The 27,709-nt window shown below is 40.2% G+C and overlaps 1 long non-coding RNA gene across 1 annotated transcript; it reads left to right on the plus strand.

The window, feature by feature from the left end:
* Positions 1 to 1,732: 1,732 nt before the first annotated feature.
* LOC132990898 (uncharacterized) lies at positions 1,733 to 23,695 on the plus strand. Its single transcript, XR_009676125.1, has 2 exons — positions 1,733 to 2,223; positions 23,603 to 23,695. It is a non-coding gene; the product is annotated as an uncharacterized LOC132990898 (long non-coding RNA).
* The last annotated feature ends 4,014 nt before the right edge of the window (positions 23,696 to 27,709 follow it).

Here is a 27,709-nt window from a genome sequence, read left to right on the forward strand (position 1 = left end):
ATATGTGAACAAGCAACTCAGGAAGATTTTGAAGGCAGGTTGTCGGAAATGTTCTAGACATTGTCAGGAAAATGCACAAGTGACAAAGGCTTTTACTTTATGTTTATTTGACTTGTCACTGCTGTTACAGCTCTCAGATAAAATGTTCTATACATGATGTTTTATTTAAAGTTTCACATTGAGAAAAAAAATAGATTTGGAAAATAAGGAGTAATATATTAGCTGTGGTTGTGAGCATGCAGCCTGTGTGACGATTCGGAGCAAAGTTCCATATTAGCCTCTAATTAAGACAAACCTCTGAGTTCCATGTACGAGCTATATGTTAAATTAACACCTTATAACTGCACACGGGGCGTAATTAGTGGAGGAAAATGAAAGAAGAAGATAAGGTTACAGTCGCTTCTGCTCCTGCTGAATCTCTTTTTAATAAACACAAGAGGAACAAAAGAGTGTAATGAAGCATTTAATGCCCTACACTGGACATCTTTACTGCACACTCTTATCTGCAGCACAGCAGTCAGCCGAGGCAGATTATTCAGTGTACACATTGTTAACAATTACTTTTTAATCTGCATTAGTGAATTAACATACTGAGTGACAGTGGAACAGAAAGCTTATTTGTTCAGAGGCTCAGAAGAACTTCTCACACTGAAGTTGCCAACCTGTATTCTGCTTTGGTTCGACTCCTATGCGAGATGTGAAGGAGGCCAGTGTTTGCCTTCAGGGGGTGTTTGGCTGCAGCGTTGAGACTTTATAAAAATGATATTGCAGCTAAAGTCACTAAGGTTAAACAAACTTAAACTGCCGCAACAAAGTCATCCTGAAGCGTTTGACCTGGCAAACAAGTAGTTATTGGTTAGGCTGGGCTTAAAAGTTTTTTGTATATAATAATATAATCATCATCGTCTGGTCAAACAAAACAACAAGCAGAAGAAAGAAATGAAAACTGGTTGCGGTCATTGTTGATAGCAAAAGTATTGAAAAGAAAAACAAAACAGTCAAGCTGTCCACAGCAGATTATACTTCACCTAGCTTTTTGCTAAATATGTCAATGTTTCTAAGGGGTGATAATAGCTAAAATTAAAAAAAAAAAAAAAAGATTGCACTTGATCTGCAGCATTTTGGAAGAGAGGTTGGAGATATCCTCCTCTTTGCATGACTGGAAAATTCACATTAAGTCCTCGTTTAAGCCTTAGTTATTATGTAATTAGCAGTAGATGAGTGTATAATAGCACGTACACAATGATAAGGTAGTGAAATTAAGTATTCTCAATATTAGCATGCGTTCCAAAACCTGTTTGTGTGTTATCCCTGCATTATATTAGTAAAGATAATACACACCTTGTATCTCAGGAACATACAGTATCCATTACAAGATGGTGATGAAACATATTCTTAAAACGCCTCTGAAACTGAACCAGAAATTAAGCTGTAAAGTTTGACAATTCAGGGTTACAGTCATTCATTAGAAGACATCTTCATCACAACCTGTAGGTTAGGAAACACAGGTATTACATGGATTTCTTGAGATCTCAAAACTTTTTTTGTCGTTATCTCAGGAAAACAAAGCTAATTTTCCCATTATAATTGATTCATTTGTCTCATTATCTCAGCATAAAAACGCTTGTTTTTCTTGTAATATCATGGTCATATCCTGGCAGAACAGGACAGTATACTTTTCACTCTGATAGGTCAGACCACGACATGACATTCTACTATTGCCCACGCTTATTTCAATGTTTGTTTTGTGATTTTGCAACTCTGGAGATATGGACTAAATAGAGATCTCTAGAAAACAAATGCAGATAACCCAATACCCCTGACGAACAACTGTAAGTAACATGTATGAAAGCGTGCATGCTTAGAGCTTCATGAAACCAAGCTCTGCTTTGAAAGAATTTGTAATTATTTAGACCACTAAATCGTGTTTGGCCTTGTGCTTAATTTACGTTTTACGGAAATGTGTATTCAGATATGACTTCATCAAATTTGGCCAAAAGAACTGAAAACCTCGAGTTGACAATTAATCCTGTCAGGCCAGAAGAGTTAACTTTTATATATATGTGTATATGAATGCTGGAATAAGACCCACCTACAGCAGAGGCCTCATTACTAAGGAGTGTGTCGTCCTCAGGCGAGTCAATCCACTGAGCTGAAGAAACAGGAGTATTCCTGGGAGCAGACAGACAGCAGTCCTAATGAACTCAACGGTGTGCTCTGCAGGTGCCCTCACACACACACACACACACACACACACACACACACACACACACACACACACACACACACACACACACACACAAGGCAACACCTTATGACTAATGTATGTGAGGAGAGGCAGCCAAAATGCTGGGCATGTAAATCAGTCAAATGAAGAGTCTGCTAATGAAACAGACCAGATCAATCTTATGTTAAGAGGTAAGCACTTCTTCCTTTTTCCTTTTTTTACACTGTGTCAGGGGATGAGTCTGCGCTGGTCATTAACATTGTCATTGAAATGTAACAATAGCACGAGCTGCCACCTGCCAATTAGGATAATTAAGTTGCTGTTTTTGTAAAAAGTTGTGCAGTCTGAAAGGTGAACAGGTGCAGGTTAGTTAGATATGCCGTCCCTCTGTGTAATTACCTTGTTTGTTGGCAGCAGCAGCTCGATGGAGAGCTCATCCATTTGATGTCACACATCGCTCTTTTTAGCCTGAAAGTCCCAGCGATCATTGTCAGATTGTTTCATTGATACCATTGATCCCGCCTGATGCTGCGCGCTATCTCCATTAAAGCATTGGAGAGCAGTGGTAGGGAGGAGAAATAAAACCAAGGGGCTTGACTGTAGCAATTTGCATGAGACAGTATTGTTTTAATAGAACGCCTAGGCTTTAGATTGCTTTGGGACTCGAGGGCAGAGACGAGGACAGAGGAGAGGATGTATAGGGATCCAGGAACAGAGCCCTATTCTTTTTTTCAAGTCACCCATGGATTGGTTTCTTCTTCAGACAGGATTGGTTTTATTTGTCTGGCTTAGGATGATAAAAAGGACAAAAGACAACGCTTCATACAGAGCAAGCTGCTGACGTTCTGACAGATGTTTCTATGTTGTAGAAAACGCCTTTATTCATAGAGTGTATAAAACCTAGAAGTAGTCTATGTGACACCACCCATTGATTTCTGAAGATGCATTATGAAGCCCAGCAATGGCAGTCCCCATAATGACAGAATACCTAACTTACAATCAATCGAGTAACAGGCAAAGAGAGCTGAGGAAGGCTTTTAGCCTCTTGTCTAACAGCTGCTAAGTGCCCACCCGTCAGTCAAATTGACCATGATCCTTTTGTGCTTTAATATGATCGCAACAAAAGTCACCTGACAAATACCTACTCACTTTGTAATTTCTTCATGTCTAAATGTGCAAGGTATAAATGACGAACAAATGCTTAAACTGCATAGCATATAGTTTAAACTATTCGTGTGCTATCTGATGACTTTGATTTTCTTGATGGAGTTTAATTTTAAGATAACTTGCAGAAAAACAAATACAGTGACAATAAAATGACAAAGTCTATAAATTAAAACAGTAGTTTTAAATAGCAAAATAAGCCGCTGCAAAAATTGCTCTACAACATTTAATATTCATGACAAAATAGAGTTAATAAAGAAGCGTTTAAGTAGCCTATGTAACTATTAAGAAACTTTTTTTTTTTTTAGTTTTTCTTGACAGGTCCACAGGAGAGAATATCACATGGCAGAAGAAGAACAAAGGTAAAAAAAAAAAAGTAAAATATTCAAATGGAAACCAGACTTTTTGGACTCTTATGACAATGACAGAACATCTTGTGTTCACAAAGGATCACTCTTGCTATAGTAACAGCTGATGAAACAAATTGTCTGAGCTTGTTGTGTTTGGAAAAGGCTGCTTAGCATCTGGACTCGAATCCATTCATCAACATCTTATTGACATTTAGCAAAGCATGCCTGATATATAACCCTTTAAGAAGACGTGATGACTCCTCAGCATTCATAATTGCATATCATTCTGCTGATGGCCTAGATCCGGCCTATTCAATTGGCGGCCCAGGGGCCAAACTCCGGCCCCGGATGACATCAGTTGTACTTACAATTAAAAAATGAATAAATTATAAACAGGGGGAAAACTCGTGAATGACTGTCATTGTTGCCGCAGTAAAGTGTTTAAAAAAAAAACAGCAGAGCGCTCCCGTTTAATAGACCATCTTTGGTCCTGTCCTCGCAGCCTATCAAAAGCTTGTGTTGTTGATGGAAAGAAACGGCTTTGCACACTGTACTGCTGTGGTGGGCTTGCTTGCCTGGCCCTCAGGTCCTTTGCTCTCTGAAAATGTGGCCCCCTGAACAATATAGTTGAATAACCCTGGCCTAGATGGTGTGGGACCTGTGACCCTTTATTAGAAAAGCACCTGATAATTACATTTATTTCCACCAATATGTTTTTAATGAGTCCTTTATTCTTTTTCTCGATGTCTTATGTGTAAAGCAAAAGACTCTGAAGTGCTTTGTTAAGAGTGCCTTCAAATAGACTTGCTAATGGCATTATAACTATAACCTAAATATATAAGGCACAAGTAAGGCATTAGATTAGCCTATAACCCATTGTAAATAGTGTCTTCGCAGCACTGTGGAAAAAATGAGGAATGACTTTCTAAGCGCCTCTGCTGGTAGCCCTGTAATGACTGTAATGGTGAGCTCATGCTGGGTTATCATGTCCGACCAGTCGGTGCTGTGGCTCCTCATCAGGATTCCTCCCAGTGGGAAGGACAGCAGTGTGGGCTAATCCTGAAAAAAAAGATAAGTTCTGATGTGCGAGCGGCTTACGCTGTGATCTGAACATGGGTGGCCTTTAGTTCGCTTGTCAGCCATAAAATGCGTTTGCAAAAAAAAAAAAAAAGAGAAAGGAAACAGGACTGACATGGATATGAAAGCTGACAGGATTATTACAGGTCTTATCATATGTGTGCCTCTGCACCATGTCATGAAAAAACAAACTTAAAATCATCCAATCATCTCTTTTCATGCCAATACCTCCCCCCCCCCCCCAACCCACAACCCCCCCAAAAACAACACAAAAGCATGATCATGGATACACAAGTCTTCTCCATTCTACTGTTGATGTTGTGGAGGTTTCCCCCAGCATTAAAGTAATGTACAATGAATGCAGGTTCTTCTGATCCCTTAATGTTTATTACAGTTTTAGTTTACAAACGGGTTAGCCGGGGGACGGATGTATCTCTTCACCTATCATGATTAGCAGCTCCGGGCGATGCCTTAGGTTGACTTGAGAAGCTGCAGAACATGATGCAGATCATAATGTGCAACAATTTTACCAACTTTTAGGTCATAAACCCAACAGCCTGACCCTAAAAATGAACCAGATAGGCTCCTGTAGAAATACCATTCAGCTGTGGATGTGTTGATCCACTTGTGGCAGTTTTGTGGGCAAGCTTGGCCCTTCATGTTCTGTTTAGCTAAAAGGGATGGCTGAAGAGGACAGTGAAAGCAGAAGCTGGCTGAGGAAGTCTCTTGATTAATGTATTCCCAGCACTGATGTAAGCGTACTTTGCATGTGCATGTCCATGAAATAAGAGGCAGATTGAAGAATGTTGCTTTTTTTTTTAAATATCCACATAATGTCTAACAAACAGCCTGGAGTCTCATCAGAAAAAGGCGAGGATCTTCTCCAGCAGCACGTTCAGTTCTTTAAAGCAGATCGCTGTGGAGCATCTCCTCGCGGCTGCCTATCCATCACACCTCAAGAGATCACAACAAACCCACTAATGTTGGAATAAACCCGATTTATGCTTTTCTCTGTGTTGGGCTTTTATTAAATTTAATGCCAGTGTAGGAACGTTAGGGAGTCTCTATAGTTTGACTTAAATCCAAGGAGGAAGCAGCTCCTGTATAACAACACTGGAAAAAGCTGAGAGAGGATCTCCTGTGATTTAAAGGTCACGGGTTTGATGCCAGAAAAAGGGAAGAAAAATGGAATAATTTCATTGGCCTTAAACCCTACAGGGAGTCTTATAACACAGCAGCTTCACAGTGAGGTATAAGGGAGAACTAACTGACACAGCAGTCTGAACTGGTTGTGTGTCTCGTGTCTAAATGAGGTGTGTGTGGGGGTTGGGGGGGGGGGGGGGGGGGGGGGGTCCATACTGTATATGGCAGTTTGTTGCTTTTGATACCTATCGGGAACAGGCTCCAACTAATGTAGGGCCTAAGACCCCCTGTGGCCCCGAGAACTCAATGATTCACTGTGTGGTAATTGGTTTGTGGTAATGTGTTTAAGTGTTACTTTGTTTGGGGGGGGGTAAGGGAATACTGTCACAATAACAGCTGGTGTGTCCTGGAGCTATGTGTCAAAACCCAGTTTTAAAGGAATAGTCTGACACATTTGGAGTTGCTTTCTGCAGGGAGATACAATGATACAGGGACAGGGTACAGTACTGTGGGAAAGAAAAAACACCAAAAACTGTCATAACCACTACTTTGTTGTTTCTATGACTATTTCAAGAGAATGAGAATAATCGTGTGTTCAAAGTGTTGATCCCCCCATTTGTTTTTACCTTGCAGAGAGCCAGGCCAACTGTCTACCTCAGATTCCAGTCTAATGCTAAGCTAGGCTAACCACATCACATGTACAGAAATGGAAGTAGAGGCGGTCAATCATTTTAATCTTACTGTCAACAACAACATCAAAAAACAAAGTACACATTACTTTCTATTCCTTTTTTCTGTCTCCTTTTTTAAGTTTTCTTTTCTTATCGCTTTTTTATTTTGTTTTTTTATTTCACATGTCCGAAATAAACTTCAAACTCAAACTCAAAGTATGCATGCATACTGTACAATATGTCCCAAAATGTTGAACTCTTTCCTTTAGACCTAAAGGTCATATTTTTGCATACACTACATTCTTGCTAATCAAATATGGCACGGCAAACCTGAAGAACCTGGGGAAAGTAGAGACCCAGCAGTTCATTTTCAGTTGTTGGCCTTCAAGCAGGTTATTGCACCCAGGACTATGGAACAGCTGTAAATGTGACACTTTATTCTTGGGGTCATGGTTCGCTTCATAACGAGGTTTTGGGGTCGTACAAGTTTGGTTCAACAGGAAAAGAGCAAGACCAGGTTTCTCTGATTGAACAAGGCTTGGCCCTTTTTACTACACACCTGAGGCAGGGGTCCTCTACTGCTGCACATGTGCACATAGCCTTAAAACTTTATTAGCTTTGGAAATGTCTTCAACCCACTCTGCTTTCACACCCAGAGGCTTTTCAAAAACTGAGTGAGCCTTCTAGCCTTCTTCTTCATTAGCATGTTTCATGTGTTTCCAATGACATACTGCACTGACAACCCAAAGTTTTCCTACACAACTGATTTAAAGAAGAAGCAGTATCTTCTGGCTAGTGTATGTTACTTCTTTGTCTTTGTGTGTTTTGTTGTGTCTACTTCTTCTTATTGGATTGTTGTTGAATAGTGGTTAGCAAACAGTTACGAGCATTATCGCAGACTGGATGTGTGGATACGGCCATGTGTGACTGCCTGTTTTCTCCACTTAGTCGTATTTGTCTTGTGCATGTGTGCAACAAACCGTGACAGTATAAACAACCTGCCATTACACTTGTTATTATTTGTGTAACAATAGCAGCTATACTAGCTTGAAATCCTCCAAAGTCAGAGACACCCCTTTATATTCTGGTGTTATACAACTCTATTATCAATAATTATTTAATTATGAGTATAGCACATGTTATATAAATGTAGACTGAGTGTTTTACAGAAGATCAAAATGCAAAACAACACAAAAAAAGTTATTAAGCCATTCTGATTTGACCAGCTTGGCTTCTTTTTTTTTTTTTTTTAATAGTCTGGCTTGTGACTATACTTCCTCTATGTTTTAAAGTTGGTATTGAAAGTCTTACTGCTTTTGAGTCTCTCTTCTTTATTTAAAAAAAACAAAAACATTTATCTGTCTGTGACTAGCAGCTGAGCAAGCTCGCTCTTCTTCCCAGCTCTACCCTGTTTAACATTCATGGGACAGTTGCACACGTTCATGCTTGGGAGCAGCCCAGCACAGTCTTCAGCTGTTGACCACTGTGCGTCTCCAGAGGAGCTGTTGAGTTAAGTGTCGTCCTCAAGGGCACATGGACAAAAGTGGGAAACAAGACCTCACTGCCCTGACACGACCCCCCCCACCCCACCCACCCCACCCCCCGCCCAGTTACTTTATATCTGATGTAGCTTCTTGTAACATAAATAAACATAACTACTCGGGAGAAGCAGAGTGAACATTCTCCAACCACCTTCCAAAAAAGCAAAATTAATATTAATATAATCTAAAATTCTTGTAGACGGGCTGTTCTTGATGTTCTTGACCCAAGAAAACCTCTTCATACATTCTCTGAAGCACGTCTGTTTATTTATCTTTTCTCCTTCGCTCTGCATATCTTCCATGCTGTTACTGTCCCTGAGGTTTTGAGCCAAATTTTCAGAACAGCAACTGCAATAATCATCTCTATGGTAACTCACTGAAAATGCTTTGCCGCATTTGAAGCAGCGAGGGCAACATCTGAGAGCGGGAGGGGAGGTATAGGGAGCGAGAAGGTTTCCTGAGCTTATGCTTTCATTTTCAGCTGTTTTTCCGCCATCAGTTATTCATCTGTGTTTTAAGTCCATCACTCACACTCACTTAAGAATCCCCAGATCCCATCAAAAATGGAATTGGGTGGATGCTGTGTTTCCTGCCAATCCTGCTCTATAAATAACAAAATCAAGTTGTGCTGTAAAATAATGATTTACTCCCATAACAAGCCTGACTTCTCTCTATTCTGAACAGTGCATTTGCTACTTATATATCACACACACTTCACATCAATCGGCGAGCTCGTTGTAGACACTTTTACATTCTGCTCTGTTGTTTGGATGTAAGGCTGTAAGTGGTTGTAGTGGAGTCACAGATGAATAATCTATGTGTCCACTAAATTCTGCTCTCATCCAGCTGGGAAATGAATACCAAACCAGCAGTGCTCAGCGAGGTGTAGGACTCAAATCCCAGGCTCTTTACTTTTATCTCTGGGTGCAAATATTTGTCTCATGAATTTCTCTGCCGACTGTTCCCGGAGATATTATATCCCTGAGATATAGCACGGGTTGTACTTGACATTTATTTAAATCTTTATTATCAGTTCAACCTCTCCTTAAAGCTCCCAGCTCAGGGAGTATTACTTACACACATTTGCTGCCAGAATGTGTCCGTAAGTGTTTGAGCATTTTCTCCAGGTGAGATATGTATGCGTCTCTGCAGAGGGCTTCCGGTGTTATGTGTTGGTTTCAACCTCTGAATGTATCCCTCTGCAAAGATTAATTAGCGCTGCATGTCTGTCTTAAAGGTCGCAGCCTGGGGATCAGTCAATAGGGCCGCAGCAGCCTTGGGACATCTCCGGACAAATTAAATTAAAATGTAAAATCAAGCAGCTATTTGCGTAGTTTGTGTGGGTGTATGTGTGTGTGTGTGTGTGTGCGCACGCGTGTGTGCGTGTGTGCGTATGTGTGTGTGTGTGTGTGTGTCTGTCTGTGAAGAAAATCTCCATTTTCAGATGTCTATTTGCATTGACACTAAGGTGTCATGTGTCTGCAAAAGATGCACCGGCTGTCAACAAGCACTCTTTTAAAACCACATACTGCATTTAAGACACTCAGAGCAACTGCTCAGTCATCCAGCTCTTGGGAAGTCAGGATGCAAAAATGTCCACAAGTCAGTGTTAGCAGCAGGAAAGGGGGAATGGATGGGTTTAGGGCCAGTTGGGGACCATTGATCACCAAAATCACTTTTTTTTGTTTCTACACACAGAGCCTACTGACACAAATGAAAAGGGGTGTTAAATGAGAGATGATCAAACATGTCAGACTTATAGCTTTTCACAATTTGACTGAGAAAGTCTACAGTCTCATGGTTCAAACATGTTGCCCATCATTTTCGGCCTTTGTAAAAACACATTCCCTACACCCTCTCCCTACACACTTCCCCTTGGTTTGCGTGCTCTAGTTGCATGGAGTGTCCCCACAGTGTCCAAAACCTCTGCGAGTGGAGTGAGAGTGAGCTGTTACACCTCAAAATGTAAGGCTGCACTGATACTGGCTTACTGAACAGGTGAAACATCTGTCATTGTTCATCATGGGAGAGGCTCTGTTCATAAAAGTTCTGTGTTGTCACCCTCACAAACTCAAAGCCCCCGAGTAAGATTGAATAGTAGTATCATAGAGATGTGAAAATCAAAAAATGAACAATATAATCAGGATCCAATTAAAGATAAAGTCTTGATAACAAGCTAGCCTTCTACCTGCAGTAGTATATGGATAACAATATCTATGGCTTTAAACGCTATCAACTCTAGATCAACTCCATTATGTAGTATGAATGGTACAGTAGTATGGATAAAATGTTCAACTTAAGCCTGAAGCTGGGGAGAGTACCAGAGCTCTGGAAGACATCCTGCATGGTACCGGTGCCAAAGATCTCCCGCCCCAAGGACTTCAACCACTACAGGCCAGTGGCACTGACGTCACACCTGATGAAGACCTTGGAGAGGTTGGTCCTTCACCATCTGCGCCCCCTGGTGAGCTCATCAATGGACCCACTGCAGTCCGCCTATCAGCCAGGCTTCGGGGTGGATGATGCTGTCATCTACCTCATGCAGAGATCTCTCTCACACCTGGAGAGGGCTGGGAGCACTGTGAGGATCATGTTCTATGATTTCTCCAGTGCTTTCAACACCATACAGCCCATGCTTCTGAGGGACAAGCTGGAACACACAGGAGTCGACCTGCACCTCACATCCTGGCTCCTGGACTATCTGACCAACCGGCCACAGTATGTGAGGACACGGGACTGTGTGTCTGACCGGGTCATCTGCAGCACAGGGGCCCCACAGGGGACTGTCTTGGCTCCCTTTCTTTTCACCCTGTACACTGCAGACTTCTCCCATAAGACACCCAACTGTCACCTGCAGAAGTTCTCTGATGACTCTGCCATTGTCGGCCTCATCACTGATGGGGACGAGGGGGAGTACAGAGAACTCAACCTGGACTTTGTGGACTGGTGCCAACGGAACTGCCTCCAGATCAACGCGAGTAAAACCAAAGAGCTGGTGGTGGACTTCCGCAGGCGCAGACCCACTTCTCCCACACCGGTGAACATCCAGGGAAAGGACATTGAGATAGTGGACTCTTATAAGTACCTGGGTGTTCACCTGAACAATAAGCTGGACTGGACTGACAACACACAAGCTCTCTACAAGAAAGGCCAGAGCAGACTTCATCTGCTGAGGAGACTCAGGTCCTTCGGTGTGCAGGGAGCACTCCTGAGGACTTTTTATGACTCTGTGGTGGCATCAGCCATCCTCTACGGAGTGGTCTGCTGGAGCAGCAGCACTACGGCTGCAGACAGGAACAGACTTCACAAACTGGTGAAGAAGGCCAGCTCTGTCCTGGGCTGCCCCCTGGACCCTGTTGAGGTGGTGGGAGGCAGAAGGATGATGGCAAAGCTATCATCCCTGATGGAGAACGTTTCCCACCCCCTGCATGGAACTGTAACAGCTCTGGCAGGCTTCGCCACCCGCGGTGTCAGAACGAGAGATACCGAAGGTCCTTCCTTCCTGCTGCAGTCAGACTGTTTAACCAAGCCTGCTCCCAGTAGATCACAAAACACACACACACAACTGGACAATTCACTCTGACATTGTGCAATAATAATGTTATATTAATGTTATATTATGTTTAACCATCCACTTTGTGCAATAACATGTTACACTCTATGTGCACTGTGTGCATGTCTGTGTTACACTGAATATTACAGACTACACTTTTGTCAAATAGCTGATCTTTTTTTTTTTTTTTTTTTATTTAAATTGTACTGTGTTCACTTTTTGTCTGCAATCTTTGATCTTTGCTGCTGTAACAATGTAAATTTCCCCATTGTGGGATAAATAAAGGATTATCTTATCTTATCTTATAACTCTAGGGGAGAGCGGGGCACAACCTAACACATTTTGGTTTAAGATTAAAAAATTAAAACTATTTGGGTTGGATTAATATATATTTTTTTACAATCAACATACATAGCTCTGCTACAAATAACCACTTGAATTTTGTGTCTAGGTTTAACCGTTTTTGCACAATTGTAAAGAAAGTGGCAAAAGTGAAATGTTACAACTTACCCCATTCACGGGGTTAGTTGTAACACTTGACAAAAAGGTCAGTTTGAGCACAATTTATGTATATATATATATATATATATATATATATATGTATATATATATATATATATATATATATATACACACATCTATAAACTAAAGGTACATAGATTAAATAGATACTGTTTGATATTGGTACATATTGCATATCTATTTATCTCACTCTCTATATATAGGGAAAGATTGATACATAGACAGAAATACATATGCACATGTGTGGATATTATCTTTCTATTTTGGTTTGGGTGTCTCATTCTGTGGAAAAAACAAGCTACCATTAGTTGTTTTTACTCTCTTATCCTTGTACACTAAAGTACACTTAGTTGTAACACCGTGCTACAACCAACCCCGCTGTGATAAGTTTTCATCAAGTCAAGCTAACACTGGGTATAAGTTGGTTACATGTTTCAAAACGATGTTATTTTTTAGGCAAGAAGGACGTTATTAAGATAACATATGGTTGGATTAGGTGACTTGTACACACAGATCAGTAATTGACAAACAAGCACGATACAGAAATTTACTTATGTGCAGAGAAAAAACACTTCTCGGTATAAGTCCGCGAAAACACATCCAAATGCGGTAAAACCTTACAGGCGAAGACCTTCCAGCACTGTGGTCACATGACCAGAAGCACATCCCACTCAACATTGTTTAACACCGTTTAATGTCCATGTTACCTTTAACCCCGCGTTAGGTTGTTCCCCGCCCACCCCTATGTCATGATTTACCCTTGTTTAGTTTGTTTGTTCCTTCTTCTTGTTATTTTCTCATTTGTATCTCTGGTTTCTCATTTCCCTGTGTGTGCATTTCCCAAGTTAAGTCTTTAGTGTTTCCAGTTTTATTTCGTAATTTCTTATCATTTTCTTTCTCTATGTCCTGTGTTACATTATTGACCTCTCAGTGTGTCTTTCGTGTTTCCTGTCACTTCTTAACCGTGTGTTTCTTTATGTCCTGTGTGCACTGTTACTGTTACATTCTTGAGTTCTCTGTGTGTCTTTCATGTTTCCTGTTTTATTTTGTAGTTCTTGTCACCAGTGTTTCTTGTCTCACTTCCTCCCTTTGTCTGGTTTCCCTCCGTTTTGATTGTCCTGATTGGATTCACCTGTGTCGTTAGTCTCACGTCCGTCTGATTACCCCATGACTATTTAGTTTCAGTGTGTAATGTGGTTGCTTGTCGGTCCCCAGGAGAGGCTATATAAGGGTGACGTAATCAAGCGCTCACCCTCTCTTACCTGTGTGAAGAACAAGGAAGTGCAGCGTGAGGCGAACTGATTACAAACAATTGCTGGCGATCGCGGATTACAACAAGTAGGAGGACGGCTGGACGCTGTAGTGACTCATTGTTTTAACGTATGACTCATCACAACATTAAAAGCACACTGCTGGTCCAGGTGCTAAGTTTATGAATTAAAGGACTTGGAATTAACTCAAAACTGTCACTGTTTTTCCCCACTTTAACATTTACTTAATTGTTTATTTTTAGAAGTAGTTTCAAATTAAATACTTTGACGGGCCGCGTGCAATAGACCTTTTATGGGCGAAGTGCAATCCATGAGTCCATAGTAAAGCTATATGGGAGGGGGTAGTAGCTCTGAAAGCCTTGATCCCTTTTGCTGTGTTTATTAATTTGTAGTGTTATGCATGATTTTGCACTTCCGCATTGGCTTCATTTTTCAAGACCAGAGGTTTCCCCTTGGTCTACCTATCTGAGTTCTGTACTGTTTCCTCATGGCTCCTTGAGTTTTTTATTTCAGTTTACCTAACCCTAATATAAAGAGTAAGCCTTTTATTGGCTTTCTTTACCCAAGAAAAGTCAATATTTTAGTTTTTGTTTTAACTGCAATTGGGTCCAGTTCCATATTTTTCCAGAACCTGACTTATTTTAATGAGGTGGTCAGACTCAACCAACTCTGAGTTAGTGATATTAAGCTAGCCAGCTACAGCTCCATTTGTTCTACTGATTTTGCTGATATTAAGCTTAGTCTCTGCTTTTCCTTAAACCAATGACCTATGATGTCTAAAACGTCCAGTGGGGTTCTCGTTCCTCTTGATTACAGAAAGCCTCTTAGGTGTAGCAACAGTTTGTCAGCAAACAGTCAATTTTGAAAACATAACATATTTTTCACAGAATCTCCATGTGAAAGGTACCCATGAGTTTTTTTTTAATTTAACCATATACAGTATAGCTCCTCAAAATTGTTTGTCCCTTTCATCACTGAAACAGAACTCCATACACATGATTTTGCTTTTCTGTTCAAATATATCACTGTCATTAGTGTTTCTATTTTTTAAATGGATGGACACAAACAACATGTTTTTCTCAGCTCCTGCTCGTCCCATCACCAAGTGATTATAATAACATAATGATGTCAGAGAAATTGTTTAGCTGCTCCAAACTCCCAGAGTGGATTATTATCTCAGCACCTCTTCACACTGCCATCGAAAGACGACTCTTATTCCCCGAGGTGAATGTCTGAGCTTTCTTTGTGTGTGTGTGTTTTCCCTCCAGTTCCTGAGAGACAACAAACTTCACTCCTGTGTAACAACAGTGTCGAACCAGCGTGACTTGCCAGGTGTTGAATTTTTCTCGATATTCGCTTTCTGAAATGTTACATTTACACCACAAAAGAAAAACGCGAGTATTTGTTTAAGGGGTGTTTAAACAAAATGGGCCAATTAGGATGGCTGCCCACCATTCATACTTTGTTTTAATCTGCTTGTCGCAGCGTGGCTGTTCTGTTTCACTTTACAGTTTGTTGAGTGCCAATGTGTGGAAAACAGACTTAAATGCTAACATTAGACATTAGTAAGGATTTTCACTTCCGCTACCCTGGGCATTTAAATGATGGCGTTCAAATCATACCCACTGCTTTCTGCACGGCACTCTGCTGGAGACTAAAGCAATTTGAAGGCAATCAGACAGTGACTAGAGAGTGGAGCTCTGATTAGATATCCACCAACATTAGAAGAGATCTCCTGTGCAACACTGGACTCTATATCACGCATTGCCAGCATTTGTTACACTCTCCCCACTATACTGTGTCGTGACGCATTAGAACTACAGGAAGACCAAATGGGGGAGAATGTCGCAAAGAGCACACAAAATGCCTTTTGTCAGTCAATAGTCAAAAAATGATATGATGGAGACATTGTGTTCTGGGACACGGAATTACTAGTTTTCTTGAAGAGAAAAAGAGAGGAGAGGTTTTGGTGTAGGAGCAGAGCATGAATTGTGAATGAGAAAGTGTCTGAGCCGAACACTTGCATAACAACGCAGCTGAGAGAGAAACCAAGCTAGCTGCAACTCTTGGCATGATTACGGTTTCATCACAGTAGTGTTATTCATAAATTATTGAGTGTTGTTATGGGTACCATCCTCAAAAGATTCTTGCAATCTCTCGTATTACAATCTTTTTTAATTTTATTTTTCAGGTTTACAGATCTCCATGAGGGTAATAAGCCTTATAGATTCAGCAGATTACCTGTTCCGCAGCAGCCTGGGGAAATGATGCAGGGGAACTGCTGCGTGAAGTGTCACTTCATACAGACTGTATCATCCTGCTAATTAACCATTAACGGGAACTATGTTTGCTGATTTCATTACTGTGCTCTATTTTTGGTTTTAAAGGAAGGAGCTGCAGATAAAAAAAAAATATGCAATGGGATGTTTTTGTGAATAATAAAAAAACGTTCTTTTCATTAAAGAAGAATTGCAATCATTGTAGTAATTCGATGTCATGCAAGGAAAATGTACAAACAGAATTTACAAGTCAGCAGTGTGGTTTGAAGCCTTGTGAGGGCGTATTTAGAAGAGGAAAACGAGATCATTAAATTTAGCAGGTGGTTGTGACTGCATTTGTCAAAAAGCTGTGGCTTTAAAAAAACTTCAATATGGTCTGGTGTTGTGTCTTTTTAAAGTAGTGTTCTTGATAGTGCACAAATATTACGCACATCAGAGAGAAGGCTGAAGTCCACAACATCTCTACACTCTGGTTTTATATGGTTTCTAGTTCTTTTAAAGTTCCTTTAATTAAGTGTAAGAACTCATCGTTCTAACAGGGACACTCCAGTGATTTCATAATGCACTCCCATAAAGTAAGGGAGCTCATTTGAGACAGATTTCACTTAAAGAAAAAAAGAAAAAAGTGGTCAAAATCGAAGCAGCCGAGGCGATGATATGTTGACCTTAGATGCCCTAGTATCACTGAAGTTTCAAAAATGACAACAGAGCCACAGAAGATTTGAATGTTCAGGCTGAATACTCAACACCAACATTATTGTCATGAAACTGCTCTCCTTTGTTCCACTTAATCTAGTCAAATCAATATGAATAACCTCTCTAATTGTGCTGACATAACTTGAATGTATGTACTACCAAAAGTAAAATAGTGTTTTTTGCATCACTGTAATCATACAGCACATGTTAGCCTAACAACACCGTGTTCCAGCCTGGCACAAAGCACCTGATTCCTGCTGGGCCACTTTCAATCACTCGAATACAGGAATACTTGCCAGACATTTACTCACCTGAACCAAGGAAACAAATGTATCAATCAGCCGACTGCAACACCACCAGTGTTTTAAGTGCCTACAATTCAAATTCATGGGGAAAAATACCTTTGTAACATTCTTATTGATTTCCTCAGATGCCACCTTTTTTTTTTATTATTCAGTCTAAAGCAGTCCATCCCTTTTCATAAGAAAATATTAATCACGTCATGGAAACAGAACAAATAACCTTGATCAAGTTGGATTATTTGAGGCTGTTTCACCTTGGTAAAAAGAAACCATTTACTGTATGAGTTGAGCAGGGCTATGTGAAGGTAAGCTTGGTATACTGTGATGATTTATTGCATAGATTTGTATTCTGTTTACAGTTGGTGTGTTGTGATTTATATTATAAAATAAACTTAAACTTCATATCTTCCTTCTTTACATCCTTTGCCCTTTGGCTGGTGCACAAGTGCCACGCTCACAAACGCTCACTCTTAAATCATTTAGAGCACGTTTTCCGGATCAATGATGCTCCAACTTTGGGAGAAGTGTCGCCTATCAGATTGATGTTTCCCTGAGCAACACTGAGTAAATATATCTGCATTCATTGAGCCGCCCTGCTCAATCACACTCCTTTGGCTGTAGCACTACAAGATTGCTTGCACCCGCAGGGAGATACTGGCAGACTCTGAGAGGCGTCTCGCTGACTGCTCAAGTGCCTTTATCTGTGCATTTCCTAATGGCACGATGCTTGTACAGACTTTTTATGTTAAAAAAAGAGATATGTTCAAAGAGATTTTTTTCCTTCCCCCATGACTTAATTAGTGATTATAACGCCACAGAAGTGAATATTTTCAAACATCTTCACAGTTTTTGTTCTTTTAGGTTTGCGGTGACTTTGGACTTCATGCATTTGATTTCAGTTCTGTGGACCTGCTTTGTTTCTTTCATCTTTTGAATTCTTTTAGCCCTGTCATTAGAATATTGTATTCATCTCATGTACTTTCATTGTGATACACTTGCCAATTTGTCCAAATTTGATGGCCATTACCTTTAGCTGTTTTGTCTGATGCCATTTCAAAATAAGAAATCTAAGTGTACATGCTTTAAGGTCCTGGGAACAACCAGCGCCTCTCAGACTAGATGACCTACAGCCATCTACTGTGTATCCTCTGCTGTCATTTGACAAGTAATCAATGGGCCCTTGTGAGAACGAAAACAATGCCAATAGACTATTATAATGTATACCTTCACTTGCTTAATAGCACGGCTCGTTCCAAGGTGCCTGCCAAAAAGGGGTGATGCCATCTGTTTTTAATTAGCATTGGCCAGCAAGGAAGTGTTTGACAGTGTTGTTTCAATCAATCAGATGAAAGTTGGATGGGATCTCATTATGGTTACAGTGATCCTTGGAATCAATCATGACCCAGCAGATGTTTCCAAGGAAATGTTTTGTCTTCATTCAGGCACTTCTTTATCATCTGTCAGCTTTTAAACATCAGCCAAAATTAATGAATGAATGAACTTGATTTACCTTGTTTTATGTCTGATCTCTGAACTGTGTCAACGCTTCTCAAAGAAAAACAACCATAAACATGCTCCTTAGCCATCAATCAACAATAACAATGAGTTGCTTTTGGAATTAAATTCAATAGTATGAACTTAACAGTTTACATCTTGATTTAAAAAACTTCAATTAGTTGTTTGTCGGTGAGACAAAGTTAAGTGCTCATGCTGCTGTTCGAAGTAAAGGGCCATATGGTGTGTGTGTAACTGTGTGTAACTGTGTGTAACTGTGTGTTTCTGTATGTGTATATTGTGCTAGCATTCATGCATATGGATTTGTGCTCCCGGCAACAAAAGCTCCAGTAGCTTACTTTTTTTTGGTCAAAAAGTTTATAGCTTTATTATTGCTATGCAGTTTGAATCCTGCAACCATGTTGGTTCATACAATGAAAAACACCTCCTATATATATACAATGGCATCCATGATAACAACAGTGAAAAGTATGGCATAAAAAATGAAGATTAAAGAGCTGCAGATATGTAGTGCAAATAACAACAAAGTTGTGAAAAGCACCCACTTGTCTATCTAACCTTATCTGTCAGAGAATGCTACCAAGCCTACTTTCCAGCTGTAAACCTATTCCTTTACTATTCATGCATGTGGTTGGGTGAACAGGCTAGCATTTTGGGGTTTTGCCCCATTTTGCTGGACTTGCTGTCAACACTGGATCAGTGTTGTAAGTTATCCTGTTTTCTTAGGTTAAGTTAACAAAACTACTGAGATAGGTGTTGGAAACCATTGTGGTATTGGATGAAGTAAACTTACTTGTGGTTCCACATGGGACACAAAATATATTCCAGTGTCTAATTGTTCCAAAGGTATTATGTAGGATCATGTAATCCAACTCCCGTTGACACCCTTCTTTTAAAGAAACACTGGATTGGATCAATCTGACCTGGAACAAGACTTTTAAGGATTATCAAATAAGGAAAACCAAAGCTGCAAAGGATACTTCACACTATATATATATATGGTACACGGGGGTGAAGTGGTTAACACTTTTGCCTGAGTTTGCATGTTCTCCCTGTGCATGCGTGGGTTCTCTCCGGGTACTCTGGCGTCCTCCCACAAGACATGCTTTTTAGGTTAATTGGTGACTCTAAATTGCCCGTAGGTGTGAATGTGAGTGTGGCTGGTTGTCTGTCTCTATGTGTCAGCCCTGTGATTGACTGCCGACCAATCCAGGGTGTACCGCCTCTTACCAAATGACAGCTGGGATCAGCTCAAGCACCCCATGACCCTGAATGGGAAAAGTGCCATGATTAATGAATGGATGGATGATAGAGTTATTTTAATCTTTTTGGGTTTGGTTACCTTTATCTTATCCGATAATTTAATCCTTTTTTTTTTTAACAACTCAATTTCAAGATTTTACTTATTTGATAGTTTTAATCCTGTTGGATTACTTTTGAACAACTGGGCCCGGGATTGCGTCCTTTATAGACTCATCAGTGGTCGGCTACAGGCTTAGACCAAACACATAATCACCTGAAGTGACTTGTCCTCGTGAGCACCGACACTGTGTGGGAACATTTCAAGAGCTCTGAATATAAAGATGTAGCCTGCTGCTATACTCTGACAACTTCTCATGTCCTTTTCTTCTGATCAGCGTACATTCGGCATTACATTGCGGCTTGCTCTAGTTCACTCCTGTGACTCTAAAACTCTTTACTTACAAAGGCTATGCAAGGTGCCATGCTTAAAAGAAACTTTGCTGACAAGGTGGTCTGTGGATCCTTGCTGTGTGACACAAGTTCGAGCAGGACGAGTGGAGGAGAAATAGCAGAGCATGCACATATGGCTAAGAAGGCACTAATAAAGTGTCATTTGTCTGTTGGAGATGCAGATGGGCGTGACAAATGATCTGTAAATGACAACCAGGTATTGAGAAAGGACTGGAGATTTTTTTTCAAAGGAATCTTGAATTGCATACATTCTATTCTCAGATGTCCCTGTTAGTGTGTCCACCTCTTTAGCATTACAAATCTTTTTATCCTGATTCATTTGAATACTGCCAATGAATATCGAGTCCAAAATGCATGGCAGAAGACTAAACCATTCTCCTCACTGCCTGCAAATCACACACACAAACGCACACCAACACACTCACACCCAAACTATCACAAACAGCAACAATAGAGAGCACACACACACACACACTTACAAACAGGCTTTGGATGAAAACTAATAAAAAGCCTGGCAGAGGCGCTATGTTTTGAGCCTCCTCTTTAAATTGATAAGATTGGGGCCACATCTCAGGTCGCCTTGCAGGCTATTCCACTGTTAAGGGGGAAGAGTGACTAAAAGTAGCTTCCGGATTTTGGTCCCATATTTGGAACAACGAAAAGTTAACAGATCAGATGATCATAAAGCTCTGCGGCTGTAAAACAGTGAGCCTGATAGAAACGTTTTGTAGAGCCAGGTAAGTTAGTGCTTCATAAACCTTGAGTGCAAACTTAAAGAAAATCCAGGAGGCTTAAACAGAGCCAATGGAAAGGTCTAAGCAGGGCAGTGATGTGCTCAGCAAATTGCTATTGTAGCCTGTGCAGCAGTATCACCGTCCACAGGGGGAGACCTAAGAGGAGGACATTTTCAGTAACCTTATACACCTGGAAAAAGTCAAATAAAATGAACATAATGAGCAGAAGAAAGTTTCAGGACTCTTCTTTCCTAATGCCATCACTTCAGTAAACCAATCAGAACGATTGTCCTGACATTATACACCAGAGGGTCTTTCCTATTCAGGGCCCACAACTGTTCCTCTGGATTAGACTGGAGGATGTCATCTTGCGATACACTAACCATATCAGACTGTAGAATCCTCGGGGGAAAGGTAAACTTCACTTGCTGGAATATGTGATCTACATGCCTGATGATCTACTGTGACAGGTGTTCTGTGGTCAATTCTTCCCTGCTACACGCTCAGAAAAAATACTTCAAAAGTTCTTCTCACACTCCATTGGCGCTGCAATCTTAGATTGAAGTTGAAGGGTGGAAGACCACTCCCTTCTGCCAAGGCCTTGAGGTAGTTCTCGGCGCTGTGACGGGGATGGAGCGCTGATTGATTTATAAGGTGCTGTAGCGACAAAAGAGTAATAGCCTAAGGATGAATTATGAAGTGGCAGGTTTGAATGCCACTTGTAGTCTTGTCAGCTACAGGAAAAAAAACGGATCCTAACTTTGGAGGGTTGCTCTAATTTTCAAAATAGTGTCTAGATTCTTACCACCAGACAAAATACAGGGAGTAGACAGTTTAAAAAAAAGTGGGGCATTGTGCAACTAAGAGCCAGGTAAGGCTAAAAGGAGAGTTATTTTGAGGGTACCAAAAGCACAAACAAAACAGAGAAAAACCTCCAAATAACATTCTGTGTCATTGTCTGCTTGGTTAAAGAAACTGTTGCTGACATATCTACCAAAATAACTCTTTGAAGGTGATAACTGATTCGTGTTGTGTTAGGGAAGAGTCTTCATTTGCTTAGGTGACCCAAGCCCATGATTCACCACATATCTAATCTGTGGTTCTGCTAAACCTGTCCAGCTCAATTAAAGACTGTAAGTTTATTTTTCATGATCAAATATTTATTGGTTATTTTTCCAATATGGGGAGGCAACATGGAAAGACTAGACCTCCCAACCCCATTACCCCACCGCCCGGGCATCCCATAAAAAATCCAGACATAAACAAAACCAGTCAAGAAAACAAGAATTGATAGGATTATGCTGATTTAATTAATTGCTGCTATTTAAAGACTTTATGAGATGTGAAGTTATTGGAGTGCTTCTACAAGAGGAAGACTCAGGTTAAGTTATCTACAGAATAACAATAGTGGTAAACCAGAGAAGTCAATGAAGGCAGGATTTGGAAATATGTCACTTCTGGTTTATGCATATACATGTGTGTATGTGTGAGTGTATAGATATACTCTATGTGTGTATATGTCATAGGCATAACATATGTATGTCTTTTCACCTGTTTTTCCGAAGGTGCCATTATACTATATCTTGGATATAGTTTTCTGATTTATATGGACTTTTGGTTAAAAATGCAAGAGATATTATTAGAGACAGAAGGAATGCATGATTATATGTATAGAGGGGTTGAATGTAATGTGCTTGTTTGTTAATATTGTAAATTAAAATAAATCAGCTCTTTATTGTGTTAAATTAATTTGCTGACTGTGTTTAAAATCAATAAAGACATTGAGGGGGAAAAAACCCTGTCCAGCTATCTTCTCTAGCTGTGCTGTATCTTCTTCATCATCACAGGTTTATATGGTTCATCAGTGACTTTGCTTTAGACATAATCAAAATATGATATGATATATATCCCATGTATTTTGTTTGTTGATGAATTTCAAGTCGTACTGAGCATTTAATATCCATTTACCCCCTCTCTATGCTCACTCTACGCCTGACTGCCCTGGAAGATGGCTTCCTCTCTGTAAGACACTTTATGCAGTTCCTATTATTTTTGTCTCCTAACAAGTTGCTTTTGCTCATTTGATATGGCTTCCTATCTGAGGTTTTCTATTTTCAGCAATGAAGTCAAAGTATTGTGTGCACAGTCCAGACCTCTGAGGATGTTAGTAAGGGCTGTGCATCACCTTGATCTGATTTGACTCGACTTGCTGCAATCTAAACTGGTGATTTATTTATGATTTGGAATCGATTCAACTTGGGGGAACCCGTCCTTCAACGTCATCACTTCCCTACAGGGCAGGTGACAATATTCAAAGGTCTGAAGCCAAACATGAAGTACACCCAAATTAAATGTTTCAGAACACCAGCGCACTTTAAACGGAAAAGTATGCTAATTTGCGTCTGGTACCTTTGTTTATTCGAGACCTATTGCCCTGCATGCTGCACAAAGTAGTAGTTCATTTTTATGAAATAGTTTTATGTGCTGGTTATACAAAATATATGACAATTGTAGAGTTAACTGTTCAGATACCTGATAGCTTCTCTCTGTTGCGGCCTTGGCCTCAACCTCAGCTTTCCCATCCCCCTCTTGTGTCTGTCTGTTCCTGTCTGTCATTGTCTGTCTGTGTGGCATGCCTCTTCATCTCCTACTCCTCACCTGTTTCCAATTCCACAATCAAGCACACAGTGTTTAAAAACACCGGTCTTCATCCACTCTTAGCCAGATTGTCTGCTACCCACCAGTGGTAGCTAGAATCGGCTTTTCCTTAGTGTCAAGAAGCTTGTTTGCCAGTTTTTTTAAGCTTTTTCTGTTGTTTAAGTCTCATTTTTGTTTTTACTCTAGTGCTTTTGACCTACCTGCCTGCCTGCCAAAACCACCTTCCGGATACCTGCCACTCTACTTGTTTTGGACAATAAAACGACCCCTTTAAACCAGCTCCTGTGTTTGTGTGTTGCACTTGGGTCCAACCTGAAGTGGAATCGTGACACTCTCTAAACAAATAATTCTCTTGTGTAAATGATGTCATTCATATAACTGGGACTTGTCTCTTGCCTGAGCCACTTCCTGCCAGCAACCAGTCTCCTCACCAATTACTTCATATTTCATTTCAGACACAACAGTAGTGAGATATCTTCCGACATCAGGGCCTTCGAAGTTGCCGATGCCCTTTGAAATAATTATGAAGAGAGTACAATGAAAACCAGAGGAACATGCTGCTTCAGCAAATGGGACGTTTACCTGCTACACACATTTACTTTTGGATGATCCGTCGACCTTCACTGTTTTTTAATTATAATTTCAGTGAAAACCCAGCTGCTATAGTTGCATTGGATCCGTAAAGAAAACTCTGTCTCTCAAAGTTTTCGCTCCCTTTGGCACTAACGATCGTTCTTTCTTTATGTTTTAGGTCCCTACATAATAACTACTTCTTCTGTGTCTTGACTCTGTTGCTTGCAGTTTCTTGGGAAAAGGAGGAAAGATCACAGAAAAGCACCTGCTGTGATGACAGCAGTAGAGGTGACAGTAGAATGTTTGTAGCTATAAATAAAGAGCTTGGTGAGTATACTCAAGACTTTCTATACGAAAAGTACAACCCCATAAAGTTTCTGTGCAACAGCTTATTACAACAATATTTATTTATTCACATAAGATCTTCATTATGTCCATTGTAAATATGATGGAAGACATAGCAGAAGTCTATAAAAAAGAGAGAGCTGGTTTTGGGGCAATGAATGCGGGTCAAACAGTGTCAGGACTTTCCCCTTGTAGTTCAGGATTAGAGTTCTGTGTGACAGCCACAGGAAGATGCTCTAAGACTCCATCAAACCTCCACACATGGGGGTTGGCCGAGAGGCCCAGTTGCATCCTCTGCGGAAGGCCAGCTAACCTTGAGCATGTCCTCTCCTCGTGTCGGTCAAGTCCGACGGATGGGAAATCCTGGTGGCGACATGACCAGATTCTGACACAACTGGCTGGTGGTGTGGAGCAGGCCAGACTGAAGCAAAAACAACTTCCTAATGGTCCTTGTTTCATCAACTTTCTCAGGCCAAGGGAAAGTGCAACAACAGCAGAGTTGAGGAGCAAAGAGGTCACAGGAATGGCAAGCGACTGGAAGATGCGGGCTGACCTTCAGAAGCAGTTCCTTACCAACCTCAGACCCAACATAGTCCTCTGGTCTAAAGGTACCAAGCAGGTGATCATTAGTCTTAAATTAAATGACTGGATGGCCTATGTGCCTATTTAACTGCCTATCTGTTCACACTTTGATGGGCACTCTTGGTGCACCACACCATCTCACCAGCTCCAGTTAGTTTGCTGGATACATAATAAAGGAGAAAACTTTGAAAAGTGGCTTGTCAAAGTTCACAGTAGTTTCACTTCATTTAGCAACGGCATGAGATTGGTTTTCCAACAGAAGTGAATGTTTTTCTCTTACCATGCTTATGATGACACACAACTGTATACCTCAGCATCATCACATGGCTACAGTCCTTTACACTCAAAGAAAAAAATGTGGTGATGAGTGGATGTGCCAAATTTTTCGACGTATTCATTCTTGACAAAAGTACTAAGAATCAAATTTCTGTCTTCAGCAGAAAAAAGATTTCTTTCATTATTAGCAGGGTAGATTATTGTATCTGTGTTTTCACAGGACTGACTCAAAAATCAATCAGACAGCTGCAGCTCATCCAGTATGCTGCCTTCAGAGTCCTTTTCACCAAGTAGAACAGATTACATCAGTCCTCATATCGCTATACTTTCTTCCTGATGTGAGTCAAAGGATTTTAAAGTCTTACTTGAAGTTAATAAAGCACAAAATATGGGATGCCCAGACCCTTCAGATTCTCTGGGGCAGGTTTACTCAGTGTTCCCAGCACCAGGACCAAACAAGAGTGAGGTATTTTTTTTAGGCTCCTCGGCTGTGGAACAAACAAGAACCTGAGGTGTTCTCAATCAGGTCTTTAAACATATGTATTCATTGTTGCCTTTTTATAAGTCCAATCACTCCTTATCTACTTACACTTAATTCCTTTGATTTAATTAAGTCATCTTTAACTATTTTTGTTTTTAAATGCTCTCTTTCTTTAATCCTTTACTTATTTTTTTAAATTTAAAAACTATGTATTCTTTTTTTTTGCCAATTTAAACTTTTTTTTTTCTCTCTTTTGGATTTCAACATATGTTGTATCTTATGCATATTTATATCATATCTCTATGTATGCTCCTAAACATTCTCTTTTAAACTTCACCCTCAGCAGGCATAGAGTCCCAGTGTGGGCCAAGTCTGGAAAATCGGTCTGGTAGCTGGAGAAATGCCAGTTCACTTTCTGAGCAAAAAATCAAACCCACCCCCACCAGCTGAGGAGCGACTGTTAGCAGCCCCCTCTCTCTGACATCTCTCCATTAGGTCATGTCCATAGGATCATGTGCATGTGTGTGTTTGTATTTCAGCCTATGTTTGTGTAACATGTTCGACAACAGAGTTGTTGGATTAATGAAGAATAACACCATTTTTAATCATTTCATCTTTTCAGAGCTGGTCAGTAAATGATCAGTTTCTTTTTTTTGAACATTATGCTTTGCAATTTTAAATAAAGAAGGCAAGCAATAAACAACACAGATAAATGGATCCCACAATAAATTGTTGAATGGGAGACATACGTGCATACGTGAAATAAGACAAATCTACTCACATGTTAATGGAAATATAAAGCTTGATGAGGAATGTCAATTAAGCTTATGCAATGGTCAAGGTGGTTTGATCAAGTTGTTTACAGTTAAAGTAATCAGTGTATTGCTTCACATTAATTGAATGAATAAAACCAAAGGACCGGGATTAAAAATGTAATCTATGGCAATTCTGCAACAGAAAAATATACGATTACAAAACACATGTATATATATATATATATATATATATATATCGCTCATTCTTATTAAAATTTTAAATATGACAGACTGAGAAAAGTTACTGGAGCTTAATCACAGCTTTTGCTTCACTTGTGATATTAAACTGCAATCTGGTCCAACATGTTTTTGTGTCCCTGTCTGATCATTTTAATTAAAACATATTAATGCTCATACCATATATGTATGTGCAGATTAAGCATTAATAACTTCCTGTGTACTTTGTCATAATCCAGATTCTAAGATTATTTTAGATAGAGATTTTTTTCTGCCCCTCTCCCTAATCGTCAATGGCCCGAAAAGCAGCTTCTAAAAGAGTCTGAAAACATTCCACTTTGCAAAGTGAAGGTAAAGCAAACAAATAATAGGATCCTGAAAGCCGCTCTAAGGAGGAATCAAGGGAGAGCTAATTTAGAAAAGCAATTTATTTAGCTGATTTAAAGTTTCATATTGAATTTAATTACCTCTCAGTGAATAACTTCCTCAAGTTTTCCTCATTTCACATGACCAAGCCCATAATTCTCGGGGTTAAACACAGCGTCATAGTTGTTTTTTTCCCCCCCTATCCCTAACAAAGCTCATTATCCACTGCTTTCTCCTCCTCCCTCTCCTTTCACACATTCTCTGACTTCTTTGCTTTTCTGCTCCACCGCTCATCTTGTTCACTGCAGCCAATTTAAAAAGTAGCTTAATCCTGGAGAGAATACCGCTGCTGCTTCCAACCGCACTCCTGTGAATGATGTCTGGCAAGATCTAATCTAATGCGCAATGTTCAGGTGATTGACACTATACAGGTGTGCTCCTGCAAATGCAAGTGGATGCAAAAGAAAAGCACATAAGGGGTTTACTTAGTGCTCTCCGTCTGCTTGGAGATTAGAACCACATGTCAGGCTTGCCACACTATCGCAAGAGCTTCTTGATTGCTCCTGAAATCAACTTGCAAATCAGGGAGTTCTGAAGCGGTCCTCCTCTTCTATTCCATAGTCTATTTTTATTGTCTTTTTTTATCACAATATGCGACTTGCCTTGATTGGCAAGGTG

Source organism: Labrus mixtus, chromosome 2, assembly GCF_963584025.1.
Source record: "Labrus mixtus chromosome 2, fLabMix1.1, whole genome shotgun sequence".
NCBI classification, from domain to species: domain Eukaryota; kingdom Metazoa; phylum Chordata; class Actinopteri; order Labriformes; family Labridae; genus Labrus; species Labrus mixtus.